The following is a 17,205-nucleotide window of genomic DNA, read 5'->3' as shown; positions in this document are numbered from 1 at the left end:
GATTTGCCCAAGTTTGAAGTTAAGCGACACAATTATCAAAACTTAGGTTCAAAAGGTTTAATCCTGTCTCGAGGGATAGCAGTCTATGCTTTGCGTTTATCATTTTACTTAGACGTAATTCTCTATAAACTCGATCCTTTTTGCTTGCTTATATATTATATTACACGCCTAATATTTTATTACCAAAGCGTTAAATCAATTTATTTTTCAGGCTTAAGTGCGTGTTCCGATATTTATGAGTGCTTTGCCCGCTTAGATATATCAGAAGACGATTTTACATCTCTGATGTCAACATTGGCAACACTCTGTAGGCTACGTTATGTGAACGCATTACAGAAATTGTCGGCAATATTCGAGCAATTCTCGAGAATCTCGAGTCATCCGAGTAATAATCGCCTCTCGAGATCGAGTCGGGGCACGGTTTATTTTCATTTGCAGAGTGCTTATTAATTTTAATTAATAGGTACAGCTTAGATGAGGTGCTTAGAATAAAATGTGATTGTACGTAATTTAATGACTGTGCGTGTCAGGGATCGCGGATATGTTTTTGAAGTTTATTTTTTCGTTGGTATGTTTTATATTTAAAAAAGCTAATTTTGGTATATCTAGTTCTTGACTTTTCGTGTGGGTTATTATTGTATTTTACCCTTTTTGAGACAATTAGAACATACATACTTTATATTCTTGTCCAATTTCCTCATCCTACATTATTGTTTCCATTTTGTTATCATTAATATAATTACCAAACACATTTTATGACTCGGAACGGAATATTACAAACTAACTCAGTTTTTCTTATTAATATAAAATAAAAATTATAAAAAAAAAAACGTAGGTACTAACAGCAACACTCTTAGCTAACCATCGGTAGACTTTATGCCCTTTATGTATGTAGGATTACAGATGTACAGCTGTCGATGATACGGCACACACTACCCAAGACGCCAAATAAGAAATACATTTTTTTTAATTAAACACTTTTCCAGAGAAACCACATGATTGTATTTAAATTCACAAAAAAAAACACAATAGTACAAGGATAAAATAAAGCAGTTAAAGAAAATCAAACATCGATCACAGTTCCATTTTCCCCACCGCTTTTCTCTACTGTGGTAGAATGACTCGACATTTTCCGTTTTCGTCCAATTTCTCTCCAGCTTTGCAAAGGAACTTGTCTCTAATAGTATCCTCCGGGAGAAGGCGTGAGAGCTCGCTGTCCGAGGGCTCCTGAGCTGCCACCATTACCCCTACTGCTACGAACAGCAGCGCCACAAGGAATAACTGTAAGAAGAATATAGAATTCAAAACAACATTTGTTCTGGTGTACTTGCGAATGTTGGATTATATATAAATGAGCATTTCTTTTTTTTGCCACTTTTATGAAGTGTGGTATTTTTGAAAAAAAAATGCAATTTCTACTCAGAATTACTAGCTATTTCAATCCTAGTAGTTAAAAAAATTGTCCCATACGATTTTTTTTTATTTTGTTACCATTTTCCGTACATGTTGTATGGGGTAACAAAAGAGGAAAGTAACAAAAATGTATGGAAATTCTGGGACACTTTTTGTCTCCCAGTGAGATTGAAAGTACTCGTGATTCTGAGTACAATTGACCTAAAATTCCCTAAAATAATCAAAATTTTTTTATTGGCAAAAAAAAAAGAAATGCTCAAATGTGTAGGTATTTTTGCTTAAAACTGCTTTTAATGTAACATTTAAAGTTCTCGCGCCTTGTACACATATATAAAGTCACATACAGGTCGAATTACATCATACGCGATTAATTAACATTATTTTTCCCCTCACTAGCTCGGAAACACGTGTTTTGTCCTTCAATACCAGCATTTAAGGATAAAAAATCGCATTTTATCCACTAGTGGGTAAAGTAATTTGACCTTGAATAAAGTCAAATTAACTGCTTTGAAATTGATAAAAGTACGTGAATCTAAATAAAGATGATTTACCACCTGTGTAACTACTGGAAGCAGTGGTAAACGCATTTTTTGCGTTGTAGTTTCCTCGCATATGAGTGAGGGACTGAAAAGTTTTGTGTTAAATCACTCGGGTGCAAATGAATTTTTACTTCTCGTTTTAAAAACTCGCAAGTTTAGGATTCTATTCTCGAAACTCGCTTCGCTCGTGGTTCAACTATAGAATCCTTTCACTCCATGTGCTCGTTTTTCAATTCCACACTCGGCGTTAAAATACAACTTTGCCCCCTTGTATAACAAATAACTATTAACGTTTCGGCCAGCCGTCGTATTATGATTCCAATTTTATCACTTATCCACGTGGATAAAGCATCCGTCACGCTTTGGCAAGTATGTGAGCGTGAGAGTGACAGTTGTCTTATCCACGTGACAAGTGATAAAATTGGAAGCATGATACGCCGGCAGGTTACACTGGCCGTGGTAGCGGAAGACTGACGTCCCAGCAAAGTGTCACCGGAGATGTAAACACCACAAAACTACCCGATATTCATTTATATATATGTTTTATATAAATGGAATGGAATTTATATAAATGGAAAAAAAAAGGTAAAATACTCGTAATGTTAATTAATCGCGTTCGACCTGTATGCGACTTTAAATATGCTTTTAATGTTTCGCAATTATAATATTAAAATAATAAGTAAAATAAGTATTTATGTATGGATGGTGTGAGTAAACTTACCTTGTAACCCATTGTTGCACAGGACGGGAGGACAAATGGGAAGCAAATAAAACGAAGTTATTTCACGGGCTATTTATATTTAAACTGAAATCTAAAAATAATTGGTACTAGTTCAATTTGGTGTCTCAAATTTGTAACAGTTATGGTTCAGAAATATGTTCGGCTGGGTTCGAACTTTGAGATAAGGTGTGTGAGCTCTAGATACGAGATGAATTAGATATGTCAGTGTTAAAAATAATGGCTATTCAAACAAAAAATTGTGATTGATCTCGTAACCTCGTGTCTAGAGCTTATAAAGTTGAGGTAGGTATATTAAAATATTATCTGTGACAAAAGAGTCAAAGCTAATTATGTTAAATAGCAAGTTTAAGATAGCAAAAAAGTTGTTTGATTGTATTTAAATATTGTATATTTAATTAAAATATAGATAAAGTACATATTAAAACATTTAAACAAAGTGAACCGTGTACAAGACACGCTGTGATTTTTACGACTTTGAGTTTATTAAAAGATTTAAAAGTGACATCGGAATGTATGTGGAGCCCATTCGATTTCGATATTGTGTATACCTTCAACACACAATCACGCCTATATGAAAGGGGTAGGCAGAGTACATGAAACTATAATACATACTCAATTTTCAGTGCCACTCCTCCACTCCACTCCACTTCGATCTTGTGTGTTTTTATTGCGTATATTATTAAATTTAAAATTGGAATTCTACTTCCCTAGGGGCCACTTGCACCAACGAAAATGGAGGGCTAACCCGAGGGTTAACCCACCATTTTATATGGAATTTGACAGATGACAGCCCACTAACCCTGAGTTAAGTGGCTGGTGCAAGTGGGCCTAGGTGATAGTATCACCGTGATACATGAACTTGCGACCTCAGTAGCTCAGTTTTTCATTTGGCAGGGGTCTGCAGGATTAAGGGCTTTCCCTGCGCCAATGACGACCGGTCTGGCGCAGTCGGTAGTGACCCTGCCTGCTGCGCCGCGGTCCCGGGTTCGAATCCCGGTAAGGGCATTTATTTGTGTGATGAGCACAGATATTTGTTCCTGAGTCATGGATGTTTTCTATGTAGGTATATAAGTATTTATATATTACATATATAGTTGTCTGAGTACCCACAACACAAGCCTTCTTGAGCTTACCGTGGGCCTCAGTCAATCTGTGTAAGAATGTCCTATAATATTTATTTATTTATTTATTTTTAATGACCTTCGATATTCTGTGTTAGCATCAAAATTGAACAATTTTAGGGTCAAAAACTGTTTTTTAGTTATGACTACTTTTGCTTTAATTACTTAAAAATTAAAATCTCTCTTGAAGTTTTAGAAAAGTAAAAGGTGAATCCAAACATGTAGTAGTAGTAGTAATCACTTTATTGTGTACAACAGTTTATATACAATTTGTCACATGTCTATTTCATGTATACTCCACATCCTTCACTAAAATCAAATTTCGATAAAAGGGTTTTTTATACAATGTTTAAAAAAATCATAAAAAAATAAGTATTATTAATAGAGATAAAAGATGAAGAACCGATGGTTGCTGGTCTTATAATTCTATCTGTACCTACTCTGAAGTGCAAATTTAGGAGTTTCGTCTCAAAACTTGACATCGATGAAAACCGTGTGGAGCCCCTTAATCCAGACGCTGTAACTTTAAGTCTCAAAAGTCAGTACTTTTTCACTTCTAGATAAATATTCTTACCATAACATCACCTCGAACGTCAAGTAAATCAATATATTATCATTCAGTTCGTTCAAACTTGATATTTGCAAAAGAGGACCCAAGGGCCTATAAGGCGTGGCTTAATGCCATCAGGATATCGCTAGGAAGAGGAAGACGATTTTTTCATACCACATGTTGACAAATAAGCATATCGCCCGTCCTATTGTAAGCAGCCACCGTAGCCTATGGAGTGTTGCGAGCGAGACGCATTGGCACGCATCAAATCTGTACCTACCTAAGGAAGAGCGGTGTTTCCCGACACAAGCATTTTTATGCTTAATGGGCGACTCCATCCCTAATATCATTATGTATCCCATATTTACTGAAATAAAGAAATAAAGAATCAAATTATACGATAGTAGATATCATGCATGATATCGAAATAAACGTTCAATTGGCCTCTGGTTCAGTGCTTTATTACTGTATTGTCGTTCTATTTAAACGTTGTAAAATACTATTGAAAGTCAATTCAAGCTCATTTAATGGTGCTATAAATAGCCTACTTACAATGGGAACTCTTAAGGGGACACTAACCCGAAATTCTAGCTTTCATATTTAGTTGTTGAATTAAAGCCAAGTGACGTAAAATAACCACAAAATTAAAATTTTGAAGTAATCCCTGACATAGTAGACCAGGCTAAGAACACTCCCGACTAATTCAGCTTCAAACAAAAAAAAAACTAAATCTAAATCGGTTCATCCGTCCGGGAGCTATGTTGCCACAGACAGACAGACACACACAGACAAACATACAAACATACATACAGACAGACAGACAGACATGTCAAACTTATAACACCCCGTCGTATTTGCGTCGGAGGTTAAAAATTATGTCTTCTGTGTGTATAAAGTTTAGCAAAAATATCGACTTCACAAAACTGTCTAACTTGGCACGGCACTATTTTGTTGTCTTTATAACCAATACACCATACCAAATCCATCAATTTATTCAATATGTATGATTCAAAATCATCATTTTCTGGTAAAATCCACCAACCAGCTTAAGATATCAAGTTAAAATTTGTATGAAATTACTTTGGACTCTTGTGGATAAATAATGCAAAGTAAGTCTTTGTTACCAGTTGGTGTGGTGAAAATAATATTGCCTCGCCTTAATGTCTTCCAACCTAAAAATAACACTGGTGGGTTAAGAATGAAACCATCTTTTTTGTGCACTCAGTAAATCGACTCTGAAGTTTGTTACCTAACATTAATCAAGACCGTTTATTTCCACAAACCGTTACACTGCTGATGGTCACGTCCTCCCATGTGTAGGATTAAAAATGGCGTCGCTCCGGGCCACAATTGGCGATAAACAGACGGATTGCGTGCCTAGTCAACTTCATAACAGCTTACGCTTTGTAGCTCTCCGTCTTTCCCTATTGCTCTTCTGCGGCAAACCACACACGGACAATGGCGATCAAATATTTACCTATCTATTAAGAAAGAAGCGAGCTTCTACGCACACAGTCTTACGTGTAGGGTGTGCACTGTCAACACAATTGCCATAAATACGCATACCGTTGCCGCGTTTGTTCAATACGTGCCAATTAACTATGGAGCAAATGCGGCAATGGTATGTGAAGTGCTGGCAATTGTGTTGCTCGCGTAACAGCATGCTCCTGTAGGCAAACGCGTATCATGCTTGTATGAGTGAGATAAGACAGGTCGAATGGTCGCGTTCCTGACAGGCGGTAACTGTGAGATAACCAAGAGCGGGTGGGCGGTTCTTTCAGCGGAAAGCATGGAGTGCCATACTGTATAACAGTAAATATTCTTTATTATACTGTGGCGCAACAGAGCAGTCGCATTTTGATCGCCACGTAGCGTCAACAATCGTCACTTCGGCTAGGCCGATTGTTGAATGATTTATACCGCCCGTGCGCCACCGGCATATTGATGAATCGCTAGAAGTTTAGTCGACCGATAAATAAGGGATAAATCGTTAATGCTGGTCTTGTTTGAAAAAAAAAACAGTTTTTTATACCTAAGAGATGTATTGTAAAATAAATGACGATTGTAATTTAGCTCCGCGACACACATGATAATCATGACAGCAGTTCTCGAAAAGTTTGTACAAAAATTAAGGGAAAAGTTAAATTTGTTTTTATTAATTCCTATTTTGTTACCAAGATTTTGTTAATGAATTGAGATTTTATTAAGTTTTATTTCGTCATTAAGGTTCTCTAGTATCTATATTTTCTTAATTATAACAATTATCCTGTATATATCTTACGAAAGTCGAATTATATTACTAAATGTTGGTAACAAAATAGGATCAATTAAAATTTGATGACGTGGCATTGTACAAAGTTGACGGGAATTGCTGATAAGTCAGTTTTCACACAGTTAGCGCAGTAATTAATTTAAGAACCACCATAACAACGCACTTTGGCAAGAATTTTCTTTATAAATAAATGTTAAAAATATAGACATTCTTAAATTATTTATCTCCACATATACTTCCCCTAGCAAGTATATTTCGACACCGTTTTAATTATTTTCAGTTTCTGTATTTTTTCTATTATTATCACTCGTGTCCTTAATTTTGTACAGCTGGAGCTTTAAGTTTTATTCACCAGCAGGACACGGGGTGATAATGGGTGTCGTAGAAGTTTACTGTTTGACTGGCTTAGCGCGTAGTGACACTGGCTGCTAAGCCGCCGTCCTGGGTTCGAATCCCGGTAGGTACGTGCATTTATTCGTGTGATAAGCACAGATATTTGTTCCTGAGTCATAAATGTTTTCAAGTAATTTTAGACATAGATATAGACATAGAAAATTTTTATTCAACATCACATGAAAATGTTACAAACAATAAAGTGTTACATTAGGATTTGATAAAGTAAAAACAAAACTTAAATCTAGATTAAGCATCTAAGAAAATGAGTTATACAGGTGAGATTAAAATATTCATGTGCGTTAAATAGGAGCTTGCCTCAGCATAATGTTGCAGCATGCTAACTACAACGCTGGTTTTCAGGCAGACCCTTGATATATTGTCACCTTACAGCTGTTAGTCGAAAACCGATTGGCTTGAAAAATAAAGAAATGGTAGAATGGCATTTTGGAGTAGTGTTCGCAATAATATAATATATATAGTCACAAGATCGGAGTACGTGTAGGAAATAAATATAAAAAAGAGAAATATTTATAAAATGGCAAAAACATATAATAATTTAATATTAATTTTAAGATACAATCAATATAAATATTGTTATAAATATGTCGGTGTGGCTCTAGTACCAGGAGGTAGCATGTTTTGAATACTTAAAAGATGTTTTTTTACCCTTAATTTAAAACTGGTAATTATATTTAAGTTTTTGAGAGGTGGAGGTATATTGTTCCATTGTGTTTTATATTATATAGAATAGAATATACATAACAACAAGACAGAAAGTAATCTCAGCGTGTTGCTGGTGACTTCCAGCGCTGATCTTCCGATATCTATATACAATACTATTATATTTATATCGTTGTCTAAGTACCCACAGCACAAGCCATCATGAGCTTACCATGGGATTCAGTCAATATGTGTGTGGAATATTACAATTCCAATGAAAAATTGAACAAATAATAAACCCTTTGTCCTGCACGTAAAATAATAACCGACTTTCCTAACTACGATTTATATTTAAACGCAGTTCAAGTTCCAATACTCGGAACTGTAGTTACAAGTTCCGCGGAAAAGCGATTCGCTGGAGCAATTGCCTTTTATTACTCAACTAACTGTAAAACGTTGCAACATTCTAGATTTTTAACCGGTGAAATGGTTAACCCTTTACTGCATACCAAGCAATTTTTGGCCGATATGATGTTGAACCCTATTCAGAACTATTAAAGTTTAATTTTCGACAAGAAATTTTTAGTCATGCGGTAAAGGGTCAATCCGTGTGGCTGGTTAAAATGTCACGGCCCCCTTTCCTTCCACGACAGATTGATGACACAGACAAGAGCAACATCCGCTTAGTCTATCCCTTACTTTAAAATGCATCTAAGGTGCAGGTTCTGCGCGCCCAATATGAGCGTGGAACGGGGCATGCGGCGGTCATGTAAAACAATTGAAGCTCGATTCGACGCTGCGTAGCGTCACAGTATAATAGAGAGTACTATCGTACAGTATGGCCACTCCCGCTCCCCGCTGAAAGTGCCGCCCACCCCCTCTCGGTTACCTCACAGTTACCGCCTGTCAAAAACGCGAACAGTTGACCTGTCATATTGACCTGATAGCAATAATCATTGTTCGATAGACGAGCTGTTTCTATTCTCTAAACAAACATATTGAGCTGTTTAATTTCAGTTTGATTGCAACAGATGTCGCGTCAACAGCTTAGTAAACAGCTACTAACGAGCAAACAAGTGAAGTACTGTTATCATTGATTATAGAGCACTCGATTTGATAGAACGGTGTATATGCGTGTATGAAATGATGTAGGTAAGGTGGTTTAGGGTTTAGTTTAGGTTTAATTTATTTATTTGACGTTCATATGCGCATTGTAATATGCCTACTTGAAAAATAAATATTTCATTTTCATTTTTCATTTTCATTTTCAAAAAATATGTCTACACTAAGTACCTACTCCTCGTACAGTCGACTACAAAGAGATGTATACACTTTTTCACCTTATTGTATTGTACAAGATAACGTAAATCCATCATACATTTAGAACGGTATTATTAAATCAATACTCACTTTACTTCTGTGCAATGTGAGCTAGGTTTAATACATAGGTACTCGTTTTTCCAATTCCCTTTCAAAGTCGACTGATGGATTATAATGCGCAACTTTTTCGGGTTATCACCACAATCAGGATATTCAAAATTTGAATGAAAGTCGCTAACTCACTAAATTTCAGACACAGGAATCAAAAGTGGTTGTCATAAGAGGAGATCCTAGACATTGAAACAAGTCCCAGGAAATATTTATTTATTTATTTAAACTTTATTGCACAAATTATCAATAAAAAGTACAAATGGCGGACTTAACGCCAAAATAACTAAACGCTTAAATATCTTCTTCTTTGCTTCTAAGAAGTTGATCGAACCGATTTACGGGGATTTTCAGAATTTGGGGCCCCCCATTAGCGTAAGTTTTTAACAAAAAATAACTCACTGTCAGTTCTGTGACGATAATTAAGCATGTAATTTCTATAAAACATTGTTTTTGTGTTAATTACATGAACTTTAAGCGATAATCTACATTCAGAATGTGAAAGAGGTAATTTTTAGACAGATTTTATGCTTAATTGTCGTCACCATACTGACAGCGAGTTAATTTTTGTTAACAACTTACGCTAATTGGGGGGTCCCAAATAATGAAAATGCTCTTAAATGAAGTACTAATTTAGCTACTGCAAAATTATGCAAATATAGCTACTCCCACGTATCACCAATTATTGTGCAAATCGGGCCTTAATACGCACATATTAACTGACGGGCGGCGTACGTAAATGAAATCGTTTGACAATGTAGGCCAAATCAGTTTGAAATGCAAGTTTTGTTTGTCTATCTCAGTTAATTGATTGGAAACAGTCATATAGGTGAATTCATTTGTATAGTCGGGACACACAATAGTGATGAGCCTGTTAATTATATTCTCTTCTGACTCTTTCTTTTTAATCCCCGACGCAGAAACGACGGGGTGTTATAAGTTTGACGTGTATGTCTGTCTGTTTGTCTGTCTGTCTGTCTGTATGTCTGTCTGTGTGTGTGTGTCTGTCTGTCTGTGGTATCGTAGGTCCCGAACGGATGAACCGATTTAGATTTAGTTTTTTTTGTCTGAAAGCGGAGTTAGTCAGGAGTATTCTTAGCCATGTTTCATGAAATCGGTCTAGTATACCGCGGTCGGTTTTTTTTTAATTTTAATGTTGTGGTTAGGTTTATGTATTAGGTATTTCGAATGTAAGCCTGTGAATTGCCATTAAGAATGAAGAAGTAGCAAATAATCAATTATAATTTTGCAGTTCAGCTGGAAAAAAGGAAGAATATTGATATTTATTTTAATCGCGTTCAACCTACAACGGCTTCAGTTGACAATAAATTAAATACCTAGTAAATTTTATATCATCAAGCTACACGTCTCCTCGCGGCAACAACAGATATAGATAATTAAACTAAAAGGAATATTTAAACCTCGGCTAGGACTCGAACCCTGCGGCCACTGGGAGCACCATTACCAGTTGCTTGTGCCAACTGAGCCACGGGAGCCTACCCAGTTGCTTATACCTTATAGATAGGTAACTAGTACCTATATATATGTATAAACACCGAACTCATAATAACCTTAAAAATGTATTATGATTTAGTTTCTGTGTAAAATACACGATTTTTTTTATTATGGACTGATCGGCGATTGACCCTAGTCACACCTGATGGGAAGTGAAGACAGAGTCTAAGATGGAGCTCACCGATTCAGTAATAGCCTATTCACTCTTATTTGGATAAACAAATCTTTTATTTTTATTACGCACTTTTTATAGGTACTTCAGACGTTCCAAACAATTAGAAATTACCATATTTCTGCGATAAAGTATACAAAAGTTCCCATCTCAACCATTTTGTTAAAATAGGTTTTTAACCTGATTTCCTCTTGAACCCCGTGGGACGGTCTGTCTCAATACTTTTTGTAGGAAAATTCCTGAAAAATAACTTTGTTTACGTCAATTACAAAGTAGCTAACTTTAGGAATTATATTGAAATGAAATTATAATGAAATGATGTTGTTGTTAACAATAACAAGTCTCCATTACCTACATTAACAAACGGACCGCACGCGAGCAGCCGACATTGAGTTCTATTGCGCCGCGTGAAGACAGTCACCACTGAACGGGCCGCGAATGCGCGGCCGCCGGCATGTACTTGTAGCACAGTGAAAGAATCGCGGAGTGCAGACTCGGCCTAGTTTGGGAACCACTGTTTTAACCCTTATTGTTTTTGCCTCAATAAACGATTTTTCATTTTTTTCAGTGACCCGCCCCTGGTACTAGACGTATCTCTGAGGATAAATTAAGACGTATCTTGTGCTAGTACTTTACGCCATTTTTATTGGTTCACACATGGCGTTGATGGACACTTATGTTTTATCGCCGCAATGAATCTTGAGAGGTTACCTTTTACCTAGTAAAATAGATGTACACTCAGCACCCATTATGCAATGTACACCTGTTACTTTTATAAATAAATATTGGGGACACTTTACACAGATCAACTTAGCCCCTGAAAGAGACACGTTGCTACGTTACCAAGCATTTATTCTTAATATGATAGTTTCTTACAAATATTCTATAAAAACCTATCGTTATCTAGTTTCCGTCTGTAACAGCGACATCTATTGGGAAATTGAGTAAGTAAACTAAACAATACTACATATATTATGTCGGCCCGAACAGCCCCAAACTAAGCAAAGCCCGTACTAATGGATGCTAAGCGACGATATCGATAAATACTTATACATACTTATATACATAGAAAACATCCATGGCTCAGGAACAAATATTTTTGTGCCCATTACACAAACAAATGCCCTTACCGGAATCGAACCCAGGACCGCGGCTTAGCAGGCAGGGTCACTACCGACTGAGCCAGACCGGTCGTCACTTTTAGTTATGTTTTTTACAAGGGGGCAAAGCTGTTGTTTAACCGCACGTGCCAATATTGATACCCGAGCAAGCGAAAGATTCCAATATTGAACCGCGAGCGTAGCGAGTATCACACCCTTTTTTGCGCCGTAATGAAAAAGGCCGTTTTTGTAAATTTTTCGTTGGCTAGAGTCTCTTTAAAAATAAAAATATCAAAAAAATAATACGGTATGATACAGATAAAAATAATAATAATCTGTGTTGAAAAAATCATTGCTCTATCTTCAAAAACCAGGGTGGCTAGCCGAATGGCACAATCGCTCACGAAACGCTCACGAAACGAAGCGCTAGTAGATATCTATCTCTATCGCGCTTGCGTATTGGCGCGACAGAGCCAGCGGCGTATCGCTTTCGTTTGGCGTCGGAGAAATGCCATTCGGCTACGGGGCCAGGAAGGAAATAGTCGAGAGCGTTTGTTGGAAGAATTGACCCCTCCTGTATCGTCTCAAAAAATCTACAACTCGGAACTCCAAAAAATATGCTCGCCTCAATTTTAGTTTATACTCGGTTAGGTGGCGGCACTGACAATATTTACCCAACAATTTTAGCACAGTATATCAGTTAAAGGGTATGTAGGCCAAACTGACAAAATGTCTTAATGTGCATCTCGACATATGATGAAACTTATCAATTATTATCAATATCATGTGTCGAGATGCACTGTGACTAAAAATGTTACTTTGACTGTAAGTAATCACTTTTATCCATTTTCTTATTTTTTTTTCGTTATTAGCTACAAGCTTCGTCAAAAAGTTAGGCAATGAAAAATCTCTAAATACGCATTGATGACAGAGTAGTCGAGGCGAAGACGTGGCCTACGATAGAGCTCGCTCAGAACGTGCCTGTTTGCCCTTTCACACTTACAATATTAATACAAAAACCGGCCAAGAGCGTGTCGGGCCACTCTCAGTGTGGGGTTCCGTAGTTTTCCGTATTTTTCTCAAAATCTATCAAGTTAAAAACAATTTTCCTAGAAAGTCTTTATAAATAAAGGGGTACCCCCCTAACAAATATTTTTTTTTCACTTTTTATTTTACCACTTTGTCGGCGTGATTGATATACATATTGGTACGGACAGACGGACGGACGGACGGAGGGACGGAGGGACGGAGGGACGGACGGACGGACAGACGGACAGACGGACAGACGGCCAGACGGACAGACGGACAGACAGACAGACAGACATGGCGAAACTATAAGGGTTCCTAGTTGACTACGGAACCCTAAAAAGGGATTTCAAGGTCTGGTTCCCTGAATATTGTAAACTTATTACGGTTTGTCTGTCATAAAATTTTGTATTAAGTTGTATTAAGTAAAATGGGGTTATTCGAAACAGGGCAAGTCCTAAACAAATGTTGGCTCATTTTGGACCCTTTTCGAAGGTAAGGGTCGCGTTAAAGGGTCGGATTAGACTCGGTCAACGAGTGCAGTTTTATGATAATTTGTACAGAATATTTTAATAATGTAATATTTTAATACTCATCATGTAAAGAAGCTCATATACCTACATGCAAAAAAAAACACACAAACTCACGTCTATAACCTGGCACTCTACTTGTTGTTAGTTATTTACTTATTTATTTATTTTTTACTTTACTGTGTATTTACTATCAATTAATTGGTTTTGATTACATTAGGAAGTACTCTTTTTTTTTAAATATGTATTTGTGAGCCCTAGCATATGTATATAGCACCTATATGTATAGATAAGCACCACCAAAAATGTTGTAAACTTGTTTGTTTGGGACCAACACATTTAAAGGCTCTGTCTGCAAACCAGCGAGCGCTGAGCTTTCTGCCCAGCACACGCTGAGACGGAAACCTTATTGCTTCACAATATTTATAAGTTTACTAGCTTTTGCCTGCGGCTTCGCACGCGTTAGAAAGAGACAAAAAGTAGCCTATGTCACTCTCCATCCCTTCAACTATCTCCACTTAAAACATCACGTCAATTTGTCGCTCCGTTTTGCCGTGAAAGACGGACAAACAAACACAGACACACACACTTTCCCATTTATAATATAGTATGGATTATTAGTTAGTTTATACGTTAGTTCAGTACTTATATGTATTAGTTAGTAGGTTATTGTGGCATATATATATAAAAAAAAAGAAATTAAAAAGAAAATGCTAAAAAATATCTAAGTTGTCATACTGAGCATTCGTTTCTGTTTTATATTAATATAGTGTAATAGTGTAGTAGTATAGTAAATATATATACAGTATAGTTTGAAAATATTGTATATTGTTTAATAATATAGTTAAAAAATATATCTGTAAGTAACCTAATAACTTAAGTCTTGTCTGAGCAATCACAAATGTTATTAGTTATAAGTGGAAACTGTTTTGGCTATGTATTACCTAAATTATCTTTTTTGTTGATGTAATAGTTTGCTTGTTTGTTTCCCAAGTTTAAATAAAATAAAAAAAAAAAAAAAAAATTGAAGTTTGAAGTTTGAAGCCCTACCCTACGTTGCCAAATGCACTAACGCTTACGATAGTATCGTTATCATAGCTAGGTACATCTATAGTTCTTTCCCATTGACGTGACAGAGCCAGACTGCGTTTCGATCGGCGCCTACCGTCAACGATTGTCATTTCGGCTATGCGGGCTGGTCAGGGGTAAGGTACAGCGTGACAATTTCGACTGGGGGTCAAATGCAACTGATCCAATTTTTTTCATGTTTCACAATGTTTGCATGTTCACTGGTTATATAATTATGGCACGCGTGAAGCGAAATCTTAGGGTCGTAGCAAATGGAAATCAGTGATCTTTGCATACCCCTCTGAGAAACAGGCGTGAGTGTGTTGAGCAAATTTATAGTTCCCATCCTTATGACGAGAAACATTTTTTCAGTTCTTGAGAATCAAATAAAAAAACGGGATAGAATGTACTAGAAGTAAGATTTTTACTAAATCTGTTTGACACTAAAATAACAGAGGTAGGCGTACGAGCATTAGTATATTTTTAATAAAAAGATATCAAAATTCTAACACAATGGGTTAGCAACGCGCATGTGACACTCCTTGAGTTGCAGGCGTCCATAGGTTACGGTGACCGCTTTCCATCAGGCGGACCGTGTACTTCTTTGTCACCTACGTAGTATAAACTTTTTTATCTCTTCACGATATATCGTGAAACAGTATTTATACTTAAACATCCTATTTTGACCGGACTAAAGTCCCATTCTCCTAAAAATGTACTAGCAATATAGCAATATTGTAACCCGCAACTGTGTAGCCTTTATGGCCACTAAGTAGCCACTTACATGCCCGGCCAGTAATCAGTGTAGGGTTCCGTGTCTTTATAGATTAATGTCACAATGTTCCGAGTAAGGTCTGCGGGACGCAACAGTTAGTTAAGTGGGCGTTTGGTCACACTTCATACAGTGTTGTTTGTCTTTTCCGTTAAATTCGACACGCAATTTCATCACCAGGAACCACCCTGTACTTCGCTTTTTGTGAAATTCAAAAAACATTTTTTTTTCGTTTCCATACATAATAAATGGATTCATTAGTGTGAGAGGACCTTAATCATAACATTAAAGTCATTATCAATTGTTTGACGCCACATGTTAAAACAAAATAACATAAGAAAGTGGTAATTGATGCCACCCACGAGTTCAGTAATTAAGTTTATTTTTCTAATAATTCGATAACCGTAAGAGTTAAGACGCTAGTTTCTTAAAGAAACTGATTGCATTTGAACTAAAGAATCTTCCCTTAAAGATAACGGAATTCAATAAAAACACCAACGTGTCTTACGGTTATACAGTGTGGAAATTAAACTCAGGCCCTGGAGGAAAACTACTTTAAATCCTTAAGCTAGCTCATTTTACTTAAAGGAGACATTCATTTATTTTTGAAAAGAAACAAATCTGCATTAATAGTATTTTATGCAACTGGTGGTTAAAAGAGGTCAAAAAAGGTGAGTGGCGTGGGTAACAATTTGAGGCGAAGCCGAAAATTGTTAATAAAGACGCCACGAGCATTTTTTGACTCAGTTAAACACCGTTGCATACAATACTTTTTCTACGATCAAGCACTTATTTTGAAAGAAAATTATAAATCAACAAATACCTACTTTCAGTAGTTATCTAGTGGACCGCCTACCATTTTGAATATGCAGTTTGAGTGCAAACATGAAAATAAAACTGTCTATGGTATGGTTCTTTGAAGCCTGGCCACTAAGACGAATCGAGCCGAGTTGAGTCGAGTTCTCATACATTTGAATGCGATTCGACGCGTCGCCAATGAACGCAGTAGAAAACGAAGCGACTCTGCGAATTGGTTTGTTAAGTTGGTAGCAATGTATTTACTGAACTGTAACAGCTATATCGTGCTACTGCTACTAAATGTTTTCAGGGTATAGACTAGATAGACTTGTCCTGACATCTTTTATGTAGGGTTTTAAAGTTCTATGCACGACCTTGTAACTCACGAATAACAGTACGGGAGTAGAAAAAAGATTTTTTAAAACTCGCTTGCTTCGCCCGGGACTCGAACCAACTAAAATTTAAAAAAATAAACACTCCTTATTTTATTATACTAATCGGTAGTATTAATATTCAGGATAAAGTTTCTCTAAAAAATATTTGGTTACTGTTCACTTTTAACAAGTAAAAGACACGTAACAGTTCTGTTATCTCTCCAACACTCAAAGACTTCGTATGAAGTACACGCTTGCTAATTTATCAGTTAAATAATTTAAGTGTTACAAAATTGATAGTAAAATAAAGTTGATGTTAGATTTAACGATTATTTTTATTTTTAAGACCAAATGTTTGTTAGAGAAACTTTATCCTGAATATAATATAATACTACCGATTAGTATAATAAAATAAAGAGTGTTTATTTTTTTAAATTTTAGTTGTTTCGAGTCCCGGGCGAAGCAAGCGAGTTTTAAAAAATCTTTTAATGCAGATTTGTTTCTTTTCAAAAATAAATGAATGTCTCCTTTAAGTAAAATGAGCTAGCTTAAGGATTTAAAGTAGTTTTCCTCCAGGGCCTGAGTTTAATTTCCACACTGTATATGAATAAACATACCCATTGATAGGAGAAAAAAGGTGGCAATATGTCACTTTACTTAAAATTTCGAGTGATGTGATACACACACATAAACTCACGTCTGTATTCCCAAACGGGGTAGGCAGAGCAA

Source organism: Leguminivora glycinivorella, chromosome 4 (assembly GCF_023078275.1).
Source record: "Leguminivora glycinivorella isolate SPB_JAAS2020 chromosome 4, LegGlyc_1.1, whole genome shotgun sequence".
NCBI classification, from domain to species: domain Eukaryota; kingdom Metazoa; phylum Arthropoda; class Insecta; order Lepidoptera; family Tortricidae; genus Leguminivora; species Leguminivora glycinivorella.
Note: the sequence above shows the minus strand (reverse complement) of the source record.